General features: G+C 38.7%; 1 protein-coding gene and 1 non-coding gene across 2 annotated transcripts in view; both read right to left on the bottom strand.

The window, feature by feature from the left end:
• Positions 1–18,670, bottom strand: part of TMTC2 (transmembrane O-mannosyltransferase targeting cadherins 2) — a 439,654-nt gene that overhangs the window by 89,847 nt on the left and 331,137 nt on the right. The window lies entirely within an intron of this gene.
• Positions 7,799–7,903, bottom strand: LOC112064740 (U6 spliceosomal RNA). Its single transcript, XR_002891641.1, has one exon. It is a non-coding gene; the product is annotated as a U6 spliceosomal RNA (small nuclear RNA).

The raw sequence follows: 18,670 nt of genomic DNA, 5'->3' as shown, positions 1-18,670 counted from the left end.
AAAACACATAGAATATACAACACAAAGAGTGAACCCTTATGTAAACTATGGACTTTAATTAATAATAATGTGTCAGTATTGGCTTATTAATTGTAACATGTACAACATGAGCTCAAGTTAATACAACCAGAGAAGCTGTATAGGAGGGTGGGAGAGTATATGCCATTTCTGTACTTCTGCTCAATATTTTTTTTGTAAACCTAAAACTGCTCTAAAAATAGTCTATTATTTTTTAATGAGGATAATAAAATCTATTTCATAAGATTACTGAATTATCTGAAAGGATACACACGAAGTAGCTATTACAGTACATAGGCATATTCTGTGTTTATAATAAATGTTAACTATTATTTATATGTAGATATTTATATACATATATAGTATGCAACAGAATGCAGAGTTCTGAATGACAAAGAATATGTTTTATTATATACACAGCCTCAAAACACATGGTTAGCCTTTAAATCACCACTGGAAAATAATGTACAAAGAACTTGCAGAAAATGATGAAAGAAAGATGCAAAATGAAAACTATCATTGGTAAAGAGTCTGTACAAATGTTATATGCAAAAATATAAAAGAGTCTGTGAACTTTCTTCCACTTCAGTTTTAAGGACAGAAGAGAAGAAAGTGGCTCATTCATCAATGTCACAGTAAACAACGTAGTAAAATTCTTATGTGCAGTCCACTGGCAAAGCAATAGTATATAGCTTTAAAAAATAAATCAGAACTCAAAGGCCAGTAGTCTCAGGTTACTCAAATGAACCAGGTTATTAAAGACAATGAGTCCCACCACCTCCTAGATACAAAACAAATACATCAAAGGCCAGAACATTCTTTTCTGGGAGAAGTATCAAACCATCATGCAAAGGCCCATTTTTCTACTTTGACCACTATTTGGTCAAGTGCCAAATTATGAGGAAAATAAAATTCTCAGGACACTATATAAAATTAATTCAAGCAGATGCATAAGCCAACCAAACACACACATCACTGAGTCCTAGGAAGGGTGGTAAGGAGGTCACACTATGTTTAATCAGGTTTACTCTTTTCACTATTATTGTTATAGAGGGGTAGGTAGCAGTTAAGAAAGTGGAGAAGAAGAAAAACATCATGTCTCAGCAGGTTTTTCTTGGAGTCTTTTAGATTATATCAGCATTTTCTACAAGCAAGCGTTATGGAGTAGTCTCTGGTTATATGAACTTCTCACATCAAGCATTGTTACTCATTTTGTATATTGGTTGGGATGTCTGGACACAAGTGGTGGTTGAGAAAACCAAGAAAAAGGGACTGTGGTCAGCTGTGACAAATAAGGGAAATGTGAGTGGAGAGGCTCGGTTTCCACTGCCAGGTCTATGATTTATTTGCGTGTTTACTTGTTTTTGTAGGTTAAAAAACTTGTATCGAATGCCTTGCGCTGTTCTAAGTACTGGGGATATAACCATATAACTGAACAACACAGACTGCTCACTTGCAAGTGCTACTTGCAGGAGGCACATAGCAAACAAATAACCCAATAAGCAAGGGGATCAGTCATAGAGCACTGAGGGCTAACAATGAATTTCTTCAATTCTCATTGAGAGAATCGGCCCAGAGCCAGACTAGCCTGTGTTTGAATCTTGCTGCCTCTACTTATTTAGCTGTGTGACTCTGAGTCTCCTTTTCCTCATTTGGAAAAATGAACATAATACCAATTTTGAGGGGTTGCTAAAATCATAAGTCAAAGGGAAATAACTAGCTTCAGACCTGGCATAGAGAGCTCTGACATTCTTTGATTTTTCTTCCATCTATCTCCTCAAAAAAATTTTATTCTTTCCACCTTGAATGCCACTGTCTGGTTCCCAGTTACCAAAATTCAAAAATCCTTTGCAGAATTTTACGGTAGAAACTAAATTTCACGATTTTCCTATAAAATGTCTCTCATTCACAATACTTCCCCCTCCCCCAATAAAAGGCTCTTTCGGCTCATATCTTTTTTTTAAATATTCTTTTTTAAAAAAATAAATTTATTTATTTTATTTTGGGGTCTTCGTGGCTGCACGCAGGGCTTCTTTAGTTGCGGTGAGGGGGGCTGCTCTGTTGCAGTGCGGGGACTTCTCATTGTGGTGGCTTCTCTTGTTGCGGAGCACTGGCTCTAGGTGCACGGGCTTCAGTAGCTGTGGCACACAGGCTCAGTAGTTGTGGCTCGTGGGCTCTAGAGCGCAGGCTCAGTAGCTGTGGCGCACGGGCTTAGTTGCTCCGTGGCGTGTGGGATCTTCCTGGAGCAGGGCTTGAACCCGTGTCCCCTGCATTGGCAGGCGGATTCTTAACCACTGCACCACCAGGGAAGCCTCTGGCTCGCATCTTGAATGCTACAATAGATTTCAGATTTCCTGACTCACTGAACTTCATTTTACCAGCTTAATAATACTTAAACAGAACTGTTTTCATGTTATGCCATTGCTCAAAACTATTTTAATAGCACCCTGTTTCCACTCATTTTATTTAATAACCAGTCTAATTTTAAAAATAGTTCACAATCTAGTTCAAATCTTCTTGGATAAATTCCTGTACCTTATCAGGCCAATTTCCTTATGTACCTTAACTGTAGCTCCTATGTTCTTCCTGAATTATTTCTTCTGGTCTGTAATGTTATTCTTTTTTTTTTACATTCATTCATATATATTTTATGCTTCAAGCCTTCGTTGAAATCCCACTTTTTTATAAAGCCCTCTGTGATGGCTCCAACTCCCAGTAATTTCCCTTTTCTTTTAATTGTGCTTATATGATTTTTTTTTTTTTTTTTTTTTTGGTTTTGTTTTTTGTTTTTTTGTGGTACGCGGGCCGCCCACCGCTGTGGCCTCTCCCATTGTGGAGCACAGGCTCTGGACGCGCAGGCCCAGCCGCCATGGCCCACGGGCCCAGCCGCTCCGCGGCACGCGGGATCCTCCCGGACCGGGGCACAAACCCGTGTCCCCTGCATCAGCAGGCGGACTCTCAACCACTGCGCCACCAGGGAAGCCCTGATTATTTTTTTAGAGTCATTACTATCACACTGGAGTCACACAACTCGAACCCTAAAATACTAGACCAAGGGCTTATAAACTAAGGTGGTTGGCAAGTAGAATTTCAAATTTGCAAACTGTAATTCTCAGAAAGTATTTACAGTTTGTATATAACAATTTGGTGTATTCACGCAGGAGTCAGTTGAAACAGCAAAAACCCAGTATGCGGAAGCAAAGAGCAACTGACAGTGGAAAAATTTAGAAAGTCAATTTCAAGCAGACCTATAGAATACTTGGCAAATACTTTAGAAATTTTACCATCAGAACTTCGAACAATTCTAGATTAGACATTCTCTGAAGTTAGCATATTAGTGCTGATATGAAGAATTAACTGGTTGGATCTGAAGCAGCATAAATGACTATGGGATGAAGGGAAAGAGCTAGAAAGATGAGAAAGGAGGAGAACTGAATGGAACCAGTGCAGAGACATATTCCTGGCAAGGGCTGCATGAGTAACTAGGGGTTAGGGATTTGAGATGATCAATATACTTATCCTTATGTTCGTATAATATTTGTAGCACTCTACTGAATATTAAAAACAGATTCAAGATTAATATCATTTAAACTCATGAAAAAAAGCATCCTCAATCAGGACTAGGCTTGGTCAGGTCCTCTTCTGACTGGCAGCAATAAAACACACACATGTAAGATAAATATTCAGTAAAGTTTAGACAGCCTGTTCCACAGCATAAGATTAGTTTTCAGCACATTTATTTTGTTTTCTAATTAAACTGGATGCTACTGCCCTTGTTCAGAAAGAGGTGCCCACCTGAGCGGGTATACAAGGCAAACAGTTTCTCTTCTGAGGGCTGATCAACGTTTTTTCCAACTACAAAGTGAAGAAATATAAAAATAGATACTTATATATTTATACATACACACACACACAAACCTGGAGCTACTACTTAAGGAAGCACTCGGGAATATTAAACATGAGAAAATTTTATACTATTAACGGCTTCAGCTTGAATTGTCTTATTTTTAAAAGTTAACCATATACCAAATTTTGTACTTATTTTTGGTAACAAATCACTCATTATATCTACCACCCTACACACAGTGTGTTTTGATGCCACAGCTCAGAACTGCTATTTTATTGAATGACCTGAAAATATCAAGACTTTGCATTGTTGCATTACATTATAAATATATATATAAATATATAATATATAATATAACTAGTGTATTAATCTTGTCCTCTAAACTAGATTACTCCCGTAAGACTTTACTTTTTCATCTATAGCCATCCAAGTGTCCTATAAATATAATTATCAGTCAACAAATGAACAGGCTACCACTATTTTCTTGTATACAGCTTAATAGCATATAGTTACTCCTTAGTTATTTAGTTCACATGGTTACATGTTTTCAGTAAACTACAGAGCTATGAATAAAGCAGTGATTTCTACACTTTACTTCTGGTAACTGTCACATGAACCAAGGTCTATAAAACTATAAGAAGTGTTCCTCAGAAATAGCCTGATTCTCAACCAAATATTTATATCCTAATAGGGGACTACCTGTGTCTTCAGCATTGGTAGGAACACCAGTTAGAATAAATATATATATTTTTTTCAGCCACGGCCCACGGGCCCAGCAACTCAGCGGCATGCGGGATCTTCCCGGACCGGGGCACGAACCCGCAGCCCCCACATCGCCAGGCGGACTCCCAACCACTGCGCCACCAGGGAAGCCCCAGTTAGAATAATATAAAGAACAAACCAGAGGATTTCCCTTAGGTGGCCCTACTCATATTTAGAGGCTGCTGTAAGTTTAGTGTTAAGTGTCTCCTTCTGCAATTGTGTATCCAGCAGTCACTCCCATACATTTAGTGTCTACTTTGGGGGAAAGTCTGACAATGGTGAATGTCAGTCATTTTTCACAACCAATGAAAATCATATCTTCATTTCACATTCAAGAGTGTATCTACACAGATAAGAAATAAGAAAGGGAAGCAGCCAATAAAATGGGTCCAAAAGCTTATATGTAGTTTGGTAAATGTGTTGTCTACAGGTGCATTATAGATTAATGAGTGCAAAAGGAAAAGCAGTCAAATAGCCTTGAAAAATTAATTTGTGAAGGCCACCATTTACAAATAGAAGTGTTGTTTCATGGTCTATCTTAACATCACAGTGTTTGTATGCGAAGTGTCTTCAGGATAAAAAAGGTTTTCCTTATCACAAGAAAAATATCATAAAAAAAAATCTAACAGTTGAACTGATTCTTACTAATCAAGATGATTTACATCAAACCATTTAGTTCTAAAGTCCCTCCAAGTCATTATATATAATCAGCCAGAGATAACCTTAGAGGCAAAGTGAAGGGACAGGGGTAGTGGTAACTTTCATGATGAAATACTTCATCTCCATACTACTAAAATATTTCCCATCAAATTATCAGGGGCCTAAAACTTGACCATGACATTCTTTTTTTTAGGGACAGAATAGCATTTCTTCTGGAAAGCTTTAAAATATAACAGAATAAGCCTACCATAAACAAAAATGAATGTGGCTAAATAGCTTACTGATAATAGTTTGTGTTTCTCCTTCCTGAAATGTCCCTCTAGTTTCACTTTCTATAAATGTCAGGCCTTTTCCTGATCTCTTTTCCTAAACGTCCCAAAGCAGAAGCTGCCTGAAAGATACCTGGAGTATACTGTCATAAGCCTAAGCTCACGGAAAAGGCATGTCAAATGACATTGAGGGCAGCTAGTGGTGACAGGGAGTGCCCTCTCAGTGTCCAGGGGCTGCATCCAGAGTAGGTGTTGAGACCTCAGCAGGGAGGCATGGCTCTGGGGTACACCTAGAGCAAGGCTGCACCCCAGAACCACAACTCCCAACCTGAGCAAAGCTTCTCTGAAACCCGTCCTGGGTCCTACTGCAGAGCCATCAGACTTCAAGGTGAAGAAATCTGCTCAGACCAAGCTGCCCAGGGCAGCCTCCTTCCCAACTTTTTGAACACCATTAAGCCTCCCAGATTTAGGTGAACTTTTGGAAGGGGAGGAGGCCACAAAACTGGCTGAAATGAAATGGCGGACCAAGTGGGATGAAAGACTGCAGTAGACTGAATTTCCCTCAGAGAAGTTAAAGTGGATCATCCGCATGCAGCTGGGGCTCTGGCTCGAATGTCAGACATGTTACCTGAGCAATAGGCACAAATAAGCAGTTTGCAAATACCAAAAAATAATGTTCGATATCCCTGTAAAAACATATTAAACTTACTTAATATTCAGTTGACCTAAAATGTAAATTAATACATTGAGATGTTATTAATCATCTATCAGTGAAGTTGCCCCAATATTATAGAACTCAGCATTCCTGAGGGTTCATAAAAACCAGCACTCAGCTAACACATAGCTAAAATATAGTAAAAGATAATAAGATCTTCCTGGGAGCAATTTGATATGCATCAAAGCTCTTAAGTCATAGGTATATGTTGCCCAAACAGTTCTATCTCTAGGCCTTTGTCCTAAGGAAATATCTGTAAATACCGAGAGGTAGCTATTTATTTTCACTGCAGTATTGTTTATACAAATTCAGTGTCTACCAGCATAGACTTGGTTAACCAAATGTCATTTCAATGAAATATTATGCATCTACTAAAATGATTTTGTAGAAATTATTGAAACTACAAGAGATTTCCATGATCTATTGCTAAATGAAATAAGCAGGTTGCAAGTTGCTGTTTATGTCCAAATTACATTTAAGAAACAAAAAGAATATTTTAAAAAGGAGGCTAGCACTACCTGTATCACTGGCTCATTTTACTGCAGGATTTCAAAGGTGAATGAGAGGGTTGGTCCTTTGGTATTTCAAGACTGACAGGGAGGGAAGTACACTTCTAGATTAGACTGTTAAAAAATAGTGCTGTGTTAGTGTCAAACTAAGTGTCCTGAGAACACAGAACAACTCAGTCCACTGAAAAGGGAAAGAGAATGTTTCAGAGATGTGACTTTCACTCCACAGAAATGGATTAAGCTCCTGCTATGTAACAGGCTGTATTCCAGATCTGGTAATCAAGACGAAGTTCCTGCCCTTTTGCAGTTCACATTCTGGTGGTGAAATGACAGTTCACACACGAGCAGGTGACACTGTCTGTCTAAAGTAGTTGGTACCAAAAAAACCAAAAAATAACACAGGCTAAGGGAAGAGAGCAACACACACTGGGGTGGGATGATGTCTGATAAAGTGGTCAAGAAAGGACTCTGGTAACACTGGAGAAGTGACCTAAGTAAAGGGAGTGAGTGAACCATGCAAATATCTGGCATGTTTGGAATTTTAGGGACTAACAAGAAAACCAATATGGCGGCAGGGGAGTAAATGCCACAAAGAATCACAGGAAATGAGTGTGAGGGACAGGAGCAACCAGACTGTGTAGAGCAAAGTAGGCACTGTAAGAGTTTGGAATTAATTCTTCTTTTTTGGTAGTAAAAAAAAAAAAAAACAGGGCTTCCCTGTTGGCGCAGTGGTTGCGCGTCCGCCTGCCGATGCAGGGGAACCGGGTTCGCGCCCCGGTCTGGGAGGATCCCACATGCCGCGGAGCGGCTGGGCCCGTGAGCCATGGCCGCTGAGCCTGCGCGTCCGGAGCCTGTGCTCCGCAACGGGAGAGGCCACAACAGAGGGAGGCCCGCATACCACAAAAAAAAAAAACAAAAAAAACCCACAGTTTCAACATTGGATGCCACATGTTGCTTTGACTCATATCATTTCCTTGTTGTTAACCAGCAAAGCATCAAACAGCCTCTGGGAACTGCACAAAATATGGAACACTTCATCAATTTGTGTCATCCTTGCGTGGGGGCCATGCTAATCCTCTCTGTGTCATTTCAGTTTTAGGGTACACGCTGCTGAGGCAAGCCCTGGAATTTCTTTTGACTAGGAAGGAACACGAGAGGATTTTAAATAGAGGTACAACATGATCTCACATATTTTTACAAACACACTGGAGATCTTGGCTGGAAAACTAACTGTAGGGGGCACAGAAAACAGGGAGACCACGTAGGAGGTTATTAGTATTCCATGGCTAAGACGGGTGAAAGAAGTGGAAACAGTGAGATGTGGTTAGATTCGGAATATCTCACAGATAGGTGACTGATGGATCGGGTATGTTCTGTTTGATTGAAATGCTAGGGTAGGAGAGTATGGAGGACTAATTTAGAAAGACTGGCCAGAAAGGAGGTCACAGACCAAGCCTTGGCAAGAACACCAGATATCTAGTACCTTCCCTGAGAAGAAAGTAAAAGAAAACTTGGAAGAATGCCAAGAGGAAAGCAAAAAAAGGGCAAAAACAAAAACAAAAAACTCTTCTATTTCAATCATGTTTTCAATAAAAGAGAATAAGATTTTAAATAACTATTTAAAATAAGTAGCTTGCTTTCCATAAATATTTAAAATATTTGATTAATAAAAATTAAATTCTATGTTGCTTTCTACACAGCTTTGACATTAGGAGTTAAAAGTTAGAGTTTAAGGTATAAATACAAATAGCTAATTTCTGAAACATTATATAACTGAAGGTGTTTAACCTATTCAGATTTCTTGTTATATAACAAGTTTTTACTTCCTTTCTACATCTGTTCACTTGTATATTTTCCCTTCAAGCTTAAAGAGGTCATCCACACACACTGTAATAACATTTCAGTGGAAGGTAATTAATTTGATAGACTACAACCACATCTTAAGTTCCATCTGGGGAAATTGCTTAGGCTGTTACATTGCATTGCTGTACTAAAGTCAAAGTCAAGTTAAAGCCAATATCTTACCACAACTCTTCTCCATCCATAATATCAAATTATGAGAAGAGAATTCAGATATTTTATTAAAATGTCTAACGAAGTTGCAGTGAAGTAAGAAGAAATTTTGTTTGGATCAAATGTATAATTAAATTGCAGATAAATGTATCCTAAAATTTACTGTAAAATTATGTAAATCATTTTAAAATATCAAAATCAGCTACTTTTAGACTTCAGAATAATACACAGAATTTATCTTTGACTCACAAATTAAATAGAAAAATATCTGTTTGTAATTAAAACAATGAACTTTTAACAGTTCATTAAATTTATTCGTTGATTTCCTTAATCCAACAAATATTTATTGGGAACTGTGTTAAGCACTAGGATGAAAATGGTGAATAAGGACATAACCCTTGCCCTCATGAAGAGTCCAAAACTGTAGCTGTTAGGAGTACAACACAAATAAGGGCTGTACATTTCACTTAGAACTAGTTGAAGTATTCAGGAAAGGTTTCCAAAAGAACTCCTGCTTGCTCTAACAATCTGAGAGCTGTGTATGATTAACTAGTTGTATGATCTAGTTGAAGGGTAGACAAAAGTATCTGAAGTAGAGACACAGCAAAGGTAAAATCTCTGTAGCAAAAACACTGCATGAGCCCAGGGTGAGGGAGACAAGAGAGAAGGAGTAGAGGTGGGCCATGCGAAAAAGGTCGGAGGGGTAGAGCCCGCCTGGCGAATAGATTACATGAAGGAATTTGTCCTTATCTGTTTTGTCAGTATCGCTTTGAGGGTTGTGTGGATAACGGTTGTAATGGGAACAGAAGGGATGCAGGCAGATTAATCCAGGCTTTTAAAAGAGAGTGATGGGGCTGATAATGGAGATGAAGATTAGTGGACTGACAGGAGGGATATTTAGGTAAAACAGATAGGATTACATGATGGATAGGTGAGGGATGGGGTGTGAGATAGAGGTCACAAAGATGACCTCTAGGTTTCTGATTCTGAAACTGAGACAAAGCTGGTAAATAATAGAAAAAGAAAGACCAGATTAAGGGGGTAAGATCATGAGCTCAGTTTTGAGAAGTGTAGAGATTGAAGTACCTTTGAGACATCTGAGCTGTCAAAGATGTGGTTTGTTAGGCTGACTCAAGAGGCCTGAGGTAAGGTAAAACAGTATTTCAAGAAGATAGAAGTAGTCAATTATGTCAATTGTTGAAAATATCCAGTGGATTTAATGACACAGAGATCATTGGTAAGTTCAGTAAGGTGTATTTCTATGGCATAATAGGTCTTAAAGCCAGAAGGAGTGGGGGGGAATTTGGGGAGTGGAGCGAGGAAATGGATACCCTCAGTCAATAGTCTGGCTCTGAAGGGGAGGGAAAGTGACCATGTCAGCAGAAGGGAATGAGACATATTGAGTGTTCTGAAAAAGAAAACAAGTAGTCAAAACATAAATCACAACTGGGCATAAAAATTAATGCGTAGGGGGGCTTCCCTGGTGGCGCAGTGGCTGCGCGTCCGCCTGCCGATGCAGGGGAACCGGGTTCGCGCCCCGGTCTGGGAGGATCCCACATGCCGCGGAGCAGCTGGGCCCGTGAGCCATGGCCGCTGAGCCTGCGCGTCCGGAGCCTGTGCTCCGCAACGGGAGAGGCCGCAACGGAGGGAGGCCCGCATACCACAAAAAAAAAAAAAAAAAAAAAAAATTAATGCGTAGGGCTTTTTTCCCCCCTTAGTTTAATTGAAAATTAGAAGAGAAAACCTCAAAATTCCATTTCTAGAGCTCTTAGGTAACTTTCCAATTTGGTCATGGCCAAATTTAAACCAGTCCATAATTCTTTAAACTGTGTCTTTTCCTCCTGGGTGCCCAAACAGCACTTGATTCCTGCTTTTGTTGTGACACTTACCATATGTACTCTAATTACCACTTGTAATCTCTTCTAATTGTAAACCACTTTAGGGGAATTGTTTAGTCAACACTTAGCTAAGGGCCAGATGCATAGTAGGTGGTCATAAATGCATGAAAACGTTAAATATCTTGGAAAAGCAAACACTCAAAACACATTTCATAAACGGCATGCTCTCATTGGGAAGTCCAGTTGCCTTAATGAGGGCGTAGGTTTCAGTGGGTAAATATGATTACATCATGAGGCCCGAGTGATACCCAGAATGTCACCCCTGACACTGCTGTCAACCCCTCCTCTATACAAGGGGGAAAAAAGAAGCCACAATTTTTATCAGCCTTCTGTGGTCCATAAGACGGCACCACAAGTTCGAAGAAAATAGTTTCCAACAGGAAACTTTAGATGGATAAAGTGGTCCAGGTGATCACCATTTAGGGAATTAGTGCCATGGGAAAGTCCCTGAATCTTAGCTATTAGCAACAACTCCAACCATTTTCTTGGGCTGTTTGTGCAAATGGGTGCTTCTTGCTTGTCATGAGAGTTTGCTGGATCACTCCAGCCCAAACTGCTTAGCAACAGCCTGGAAAGCGGCTATGCTGATTGGTCCCCACAGAGCTGGCCTTGGCTCACAGAGCTCAGGGCTGACACTCTTGCTGCAGAAGTTTAAACCCCATGGGGATAGTCAGGAAAGCTGCGCTGTGAGAGTGGAAAAGCAGGAGCCCCAGCAACAGCTGCTTTGCAGCTGGGTCACAAAGGAGAGCAAGCAAATCCCTCGACACCATAAAAGGTAGCGGATGATGGGAAGGCAATCTCTGTGCCTCCATTTGTCACTGGCAGGGTGCCACTGGCTCTCAAATCCAAATGCTCTCACAAGAGGATAAAGCCAGATGTAAATAATTCCCTAATTTTATATTTTTTTTTTTTGCAGAAATCTTCAGCAGTAAAGGACATAGAGGGTTATTTAATTTATTTAGACACAAAATTCTTTGATGATTGAACCAGGGTGCTGAATAAAGCACTGGATTCAGTCACAGAAACATGAGTTCTAATCTGGTTCTGATACCAAGAAGGTGAACCACCAAAGAAAACCCCTAATTTGGATAGGTTTCATTTTTCTCCTTTGCCAATCAAAGGACCTGGGTTAACTGAACTCTACTGGTTACAATTCTCTGTTTAAAAAATGGAATTCAATTCAGGGAAGTCATCATTGGTTAAAAATTCAGATTAAAGCAAAGTTAAGCTCTTAATTCATGTCATACTCCTTTGCTTCCACTGCCTTCCAATCCATGACAGAGAAAAGGAATTGGCCTTCCCCCAGATCCAGCCAGCCAACACTGAGATTGGGGATAGTAGCTGAGACCTAAAATCAATTGTAGTTTAATGTACTAACAAATGAAACTAAATGGAGTTAGAATAAATGATCCATTTATCTTCTTCTGAAAGGACTTTCAAGGTAAAGATGCCTATCAAAGGCAGAATGTCCTAGAAAGGTTCTTACACCAATTAGACCACATACATATTGAAAGTGTACACTGTGCTTCTGGTTTTGTAAGTAATTCTTGGAAGTAATCCTGGTTTGCCTGAAACTATTCTGTCTATGTCCACTGTTCCAGCGGAAAAATAAAAGCACCCCCTTCCTGGTTTGAACAAATATTCTATAGTTACCCTAATTCTTGTTTCCCTCTCACAAGTATTCACCTAAATCAGACGAGTCCAACGATGGCTTTATGACACTGAGATGTCCCAGCAGATGAAACCAGGAGGTTCTATCCCGGTCCCTTTCCTAACAAAGAAGGCATGAACAAAGACATTCTTTCACAGCATGAGACCATGTGATCTTTGTCAAGAGTAATGAAATTTCCATTCATCTCTGCTTCCCCAAAACAGATTTTTCTGGGTGTCTGTTGTCCTAGCACATTGCAATTTTACTTTGTCTTTACAGGTTATATGATAAGAGCAGAAACATTATAAAAGCAGCTTACTATGTGCCAGGCGCTGTTCCAAGAGCTTTCTCTGTATCATCACATTAAATCCTCATATTACACCTGAGATATTATTATTATCCATTTTACAGAATAAGAAACTGAGGGACAGAGGGGTTAAGTACCTTGCCCAAGGTACAGAAGCTTGATTTGGCAGAGCTGGGGTTCAAACAGAGACAAGCTGGCTTCACAGTTTGTGGTACTGCATTATCGACTTGGTTCAGAAGTTTACTACCAGGAATCATTACGTTATTTAAAGATGAGCTTTATGGAGTAGGTCCACCCACGCATTCATGCACCCACCCATCCATCCCTCATCACGTATTCAGAGGGTAACTACCATATGCCTAGCATTGTGTCAGGCACTGGATAATGAAAGGACTCCTGCTCTTTAGACTGAATAATATGATAACTCTGGAAGTGGGCGTTTACCAGTTGCAAGATCATACTTGAAAGGGCTCTCGTTAGACATATGCATCCTACATAGGGAGAAAACAGAGACCAAGGCATCTATTGTGCCTGAGTGAGTTCGGGGAGGTCTCATAAAAGAGGTGGCATACTTCAGCTGGCTCACAGATGCAGGAAAAGTTGGCCAAGCATCAAGACAACAGACTACCTGCTAAGTCCAAGTGCTGGTGACTTACAAGTTCTCTTTACAAGATCCAAATTAAGAATGTTGTTTAGAAAGTCAGTCTAATGGAGAAAATGTTCCTTGTTTTAACAACATTAAAAGGCCCTGTAGCTTACAAAGGTTCATTCGATATCAACCAACTCAAAACACATCTATTTGAGAAAATAAGGTTACTTAACAACTCCAGTTACCAAATTTCTACTTTCTGTCAGTCTAATGATTCTTGAGCCACCTTCTGTGAATAATAATTATCTGTGACTTACAAAGAACGAAAGATCTATTGAAAACAGCATTGTTTAGTATGCAATGCTCATTTACTTTCGTTTCTAGAGTGTGAAGTGACCAGAGGTAGTACATATACAATTACAGGAAACTTTACGCAAAAATGGGAAAAATACACACACACACAAACACACACAGCAAATGGTCAGAAGCTGGCACATTACCAGCAGAACAAGTTAGTATGTATAAATACATATGACAAGCATATCGCTGAGCTGGATCTTTCCCAAGTCCTAGCAGAATAGTGTGCAAGTAAGAAGCATACACACTTGGGTTTTGGCATTGTCACAGAATAAGATTCTCTCTTTCTCTTTCTTACAGTAAGAGAAAATGCATAATGTCACAAGAAGATGTGGGTCACTAACAGGAAAAAATAGAGTACAGAGGTGACATGGAGATGGAAAATAGAAAGTCTGAACTTCTCTTCCTCTAGATAGAAAATTTAATAGTGGTTCGGCTCAGGGCTAAATTATCACTGTCAACATCTCAGACCCTCTTGACCTTGGTAGGAAAAATGTGCCATGAAGGCTGCATAGAACTCATTAGACATCAGCCTCCCAAACTGTCTTCGTCACAGTCTGCTGTGTAATTGACACCTAAGTCGACAGGTTTATCTGTGAGATTCAGGAGGGGCTGAATTGACACTCCCAATCACAAGAGCATCTTTAAAAGCCATGCGGAGGTCTACAGGAGGGTGGTGGAACACTCCTTGCATGACTGCTATAAATACAAAGCAGCCTTTGGAAGAAACATATTGACCTATTCAACTTTTAAAAATGGAATACACGTGCATGTTGGGGTATATGGTGCCATGTCATGAAAAACACAAACATGGCACTTTGAAGACTTGGGGGAAAATATAAGCTATTAAATTACTAAATCATTTAAAGTGGTATTAATTTTTAAATAAGCATAGATATGTTATAAAAAGAGAAGCAACAGCATAGAGGAAAGACTGCAGGCTTAGGAATCAGATAGGCCTGAGTTTGATCGTCTCCTCAAGAATGATCCCTAAAATAGCCGGGCTACTTGGGCAAATTGTTTAATGTCTCCAGAAATTCAGCACCTTATAGAGATAAGATGATACCTCCTGATAAGGTTTATAACTGAGACAGTACATGTCAAGCTTTTACAACAGCGCATGGTATATAATAAGTGCTCAACAAATGTTAACTGTCATGATGACTGTGCAATAGGACCTGGGTTAACTGAACTCTACTGGTTACAATTCTGTTTAAAAAATGGAATTCAATTCAGGGAAGTCATCATTGGTCTCATGCAATATCTTAAAAGGACTAAATGAAGTAAAATACATTTTTAAAAGCATAGCACAGCAACACATTGTTAGCACTCAAAGAAAAAGTTCTCCTCCTAACTAGACCTCTTATACCTAAATCCATTTACTCAAAGGTGGCTCATGGAAGTAGATGACTATTTTTCATGTATTTTAAGCAGCATTCTTGTAACACACCCACATTAAGAACTTTGTGATCCCAAATACTTTGCTAACAACCATATTATCTCTTGTTCTTGAATGTCTTAGAATATCACAGGCAAAAATTGCCTTTGAGTTCAGAGAATTTGAAGAAAAGAGAAAACAGGGAAAATACCAAAGCTCGAAACTGAAGTTACAGTAAAAAGTACTTACGACCACTTCTGATCAAACTGGAAAACACATATAAATACTGGCAACAGTTTAAGAATGTATTTCCCCTTATTCAGAAATACGTACTTTCCAAAAGGTCCATTTTCACTTTGAAATCTTGACATGATTTGGCAAGCTCATGTTGAACTAGTTAGTGGGGCTTAAGCTGTTACCAATCTTAGAACAGTAAGAAAGTAGAAGAATTATAGCTGACTCTTCACTATTGCAATATTCAAATACCTGGTATTTCCTGGAAGCAAAACTTGAGTTAATCAAAATATCATTTTATTCAGATCTGTCCTTCTTCACACTTCTTTTTCAAAGTAAATGCCAAAGATTATCATATTAATATTTTTTTATTTTGTTTCTAAAAACATAATAATGAAATAAGAAGTACTGGATAGGCAATGGAGGGAAAATAAAAGGAAGTACAGACAACACCCAGAGAAGACATTATTTTCAGCAAATAGCTTTTGTACTGAAGGATAAGCAAGAAACAGAGTAGAAAAGGCAGTTTTTGGTGTTGCTGGACTTACTAGATTAATGATCAAATGAAGTTAGAAAAGCATAAGGAGACTAAGCTAAGTGCCTAAACAAGCATCACTTAAAATAAATCATATTACCTTTAGGAAAGATTTTATACAACAGGAAATATTCACTCTTTCTGGGATAGTGACTGTTTTAGATTTGGGCGGCTTACAAGAATAACAGTAATCCATTCATTTCACAAATATTTGGATATCTGAGATGTCATTATGAAAAGAAAAATTCCTCAGAGTTCCAAATAAAGATTTCTTAAACGTCTTCTAGTACAGTAGCTATTTTACTATTTGTTTCAAATTGAGTAAGTGAGATTGTGTTAATACTTTCTAACATCACAAATGAAGTTCAGCAAAACTATAGCAAAACCATGAAAAGAAAAGCTTGCTTCTTTTATAGTCATCATCGTTGTAAATTCAACCTAATCACTTCTCAGTGAAAATATTTCATATTGCTCTCCAGCCCAATCAAATTCATGTATCAAGCTGACTCTTCAAGTAAAATTATAGATATTATGATAGTTTATATAAAAGATATTATTATTCCTGGCTGCCATACATGATACTCAATAGATAAAAAAAAAACCCAAAACCAAGATTATCTGTATTTTATTGTACCTGTCAGAAGAGCACATATTCATTATCATCACTATCACTGTTCATGAAATTCTACAAAGTCCCCTGATTTATGAATGAATGATTTATATTATGTACTCTGCTGAGATTACATTCCAAGGCTATCAGAGCAAAACAGAGAGCCAGAAGATCATGCTTCGCTATGTCACCAAACAGAAAAAAATAAAGGAATATATTCAATTTTGTGTTTTTTTCATTTCTATCATTCAATAGTAGTAATCAGGATTTCTATATTCGTAGGGTTACCATATGATTTTTACTGAGATTAAAAAAAAGAAAGAAATTTCACTCCCCAAAATGTTGTTATCCAATTATTTGACCCTTTAAATTCACTCTTCAATCCCTTTTTAATGCTGAGGACTTTGACATTTTTAATCAATAGAACAAAAAATAAGTTCTGATATTTTTTATTTACTTGAACCTACTTAAAACATCACTTTTTTTCTCTTTCCTAATTACTTGTATAACCCCCTTGCCGTTTATTCCTTCAAACTTTTATTGTTCCTTTCTCTCACCCTCTCCTTCCACCATGCAACACTGAAATAATGTGTCCAACAAATAGTTATTGCTGTATGAGACCCTCCCTTGGCATCTGAAAAAAATGAGTAAGACCGAGCTGTTCTCAGTCTAGTGGGGAAGACAGACATGAAAATGACTAACAGTAACAGAAGGTGATGGAGCCACTTTCATGAGAGCACAGATAACAGAAGAATCGAATCAGTGGGGAAGGGTAGTGATGTATCAGTGCTATGCCCTGACAGAAAACTTTTATGTGAATTCGGCCAATCTCTGCTTCAAAGTCATTTCATTTACATTCATTCAATAAATATTTATTGAATAACTATGTGCCAAGCACCAAGCTAGTAACAGTAATGAAGAGACAGGGTCTCTACTCTCATTGCCTAAAAAAAGCAACCAATAGTAATACATTAGTATTCAGCTATCACAGATATTCACGTGCAATAAGAACCCTGGAAGAGAAGCATGAAGGCTGCCTGGAAGAATCAGTCACTGTTTTATGGAACGTAGTGTTAAAGATGAAACTGGATGGATGGATAGGGCTTTGCCAAGTGGAGATAAAGGAAAAAGATATTCTAGGCCAAGGCAGCAAGCAGCATGCTTGGAAAAGACAAAGAATGAATAGATTCTTTCTTAACATACTTAGGGAGCCATTAGAAGTTTAATATTGTGGGGGGATAATGGCTGATGAGGTTTAATGAGAAAGGCTGTGGCCAAATAATAAACAATGCTCCATGTCACACAAAGACATAAAGATTTTACTGAGTAAGAATCATGATATTGTTCTTACTGTTAATTGCTAACAATTATTGAGTCCTTACAACATACATACCTGGCAGTATTCTAAATGCTTTTATAATACATTTAGACTCACTTAACTTCTGGACCCTCTCAAGAAGGAAATACTTTTGCCCTCATTATACAAACAGGCAGAATAAGATAGAGAGAAGTTAAATAACATAACCAAGATCACCGAGCTAATAAGTGGTAGAACATGCCAGGCAATCTGGAGCCAGTGTTCATATATTACGGATGCATCCCCTCTAAGGTGATGGGAGTGCTAATGGAGAAGGGAGGCAAGCTATGTGATCAAATATATTTTTCTAAACATCTGTTTCTATACCTTTGAAATACTAAGAAAATAACTACTGAGCATTTACTACATACATTATTCTTCGAGCCACAGGAAAACAAAAATATACAACACGTCCCATGAATACCTGCAATTCCCAGTATATTCAGACATAGATTGAGATAAACAAACAGAAACAGAGACAGTCACAGTCAAGATCGGCTTATCTGATGCAGAAACCAATGGAGCCATGAACAGGTAGGCATACTTTAAGTGGTACTTTTGATGACTCGCTGGAGGTGGACCGTGGACTAGCTGGAGAGTGAGAAATTCCTGAAGGCCAGTCCTGAGGGGGCGGGGCGGGGTCCCACTCTTTCATGGTCTTTATTTCCAAGAACTCGACCAGGTTCTCATAGTGGAGAACCAAAAAAGATCCCCTCGTGGTGAGGGCAAGGGAAGAAGAGTAATCCTTGTGAAATATATCCAGAGCCTTCTCAATAACAAAGGCCTGATTCTCCAAGGTAAAAGACTTTACTAGAGCCTTTTAAAGAGCTGCGGCAAAAAGGCACTCTCTGACTTCATCCTCCTCTAGCTTTCTTGTCTCATCTAAGGTGGTGAGGGGCGGGTAGCTCTATAAGCAGAAAAACATGTGAAGGTCATGGGACAGAGACACAGGCTGAATCAA

Source organism: Physeter macrocephalus, chromosome 6, assembly GCF_002837175.3.
Source record: "Physeter macrocephalus isolate SW-GA chromosome 6, ASM283717v5, whole genome shotgun sequence".
Classification (NCBI taxonomy): Eukaryota; Metazoa; Chordata; class Mammalia; order Artiodactyla; family Physeteridae; genus Physeter; species Physeter macrocephalus.
This window is presented reverse-complemented; position numbering and strand designations above follow the sequence as displayed.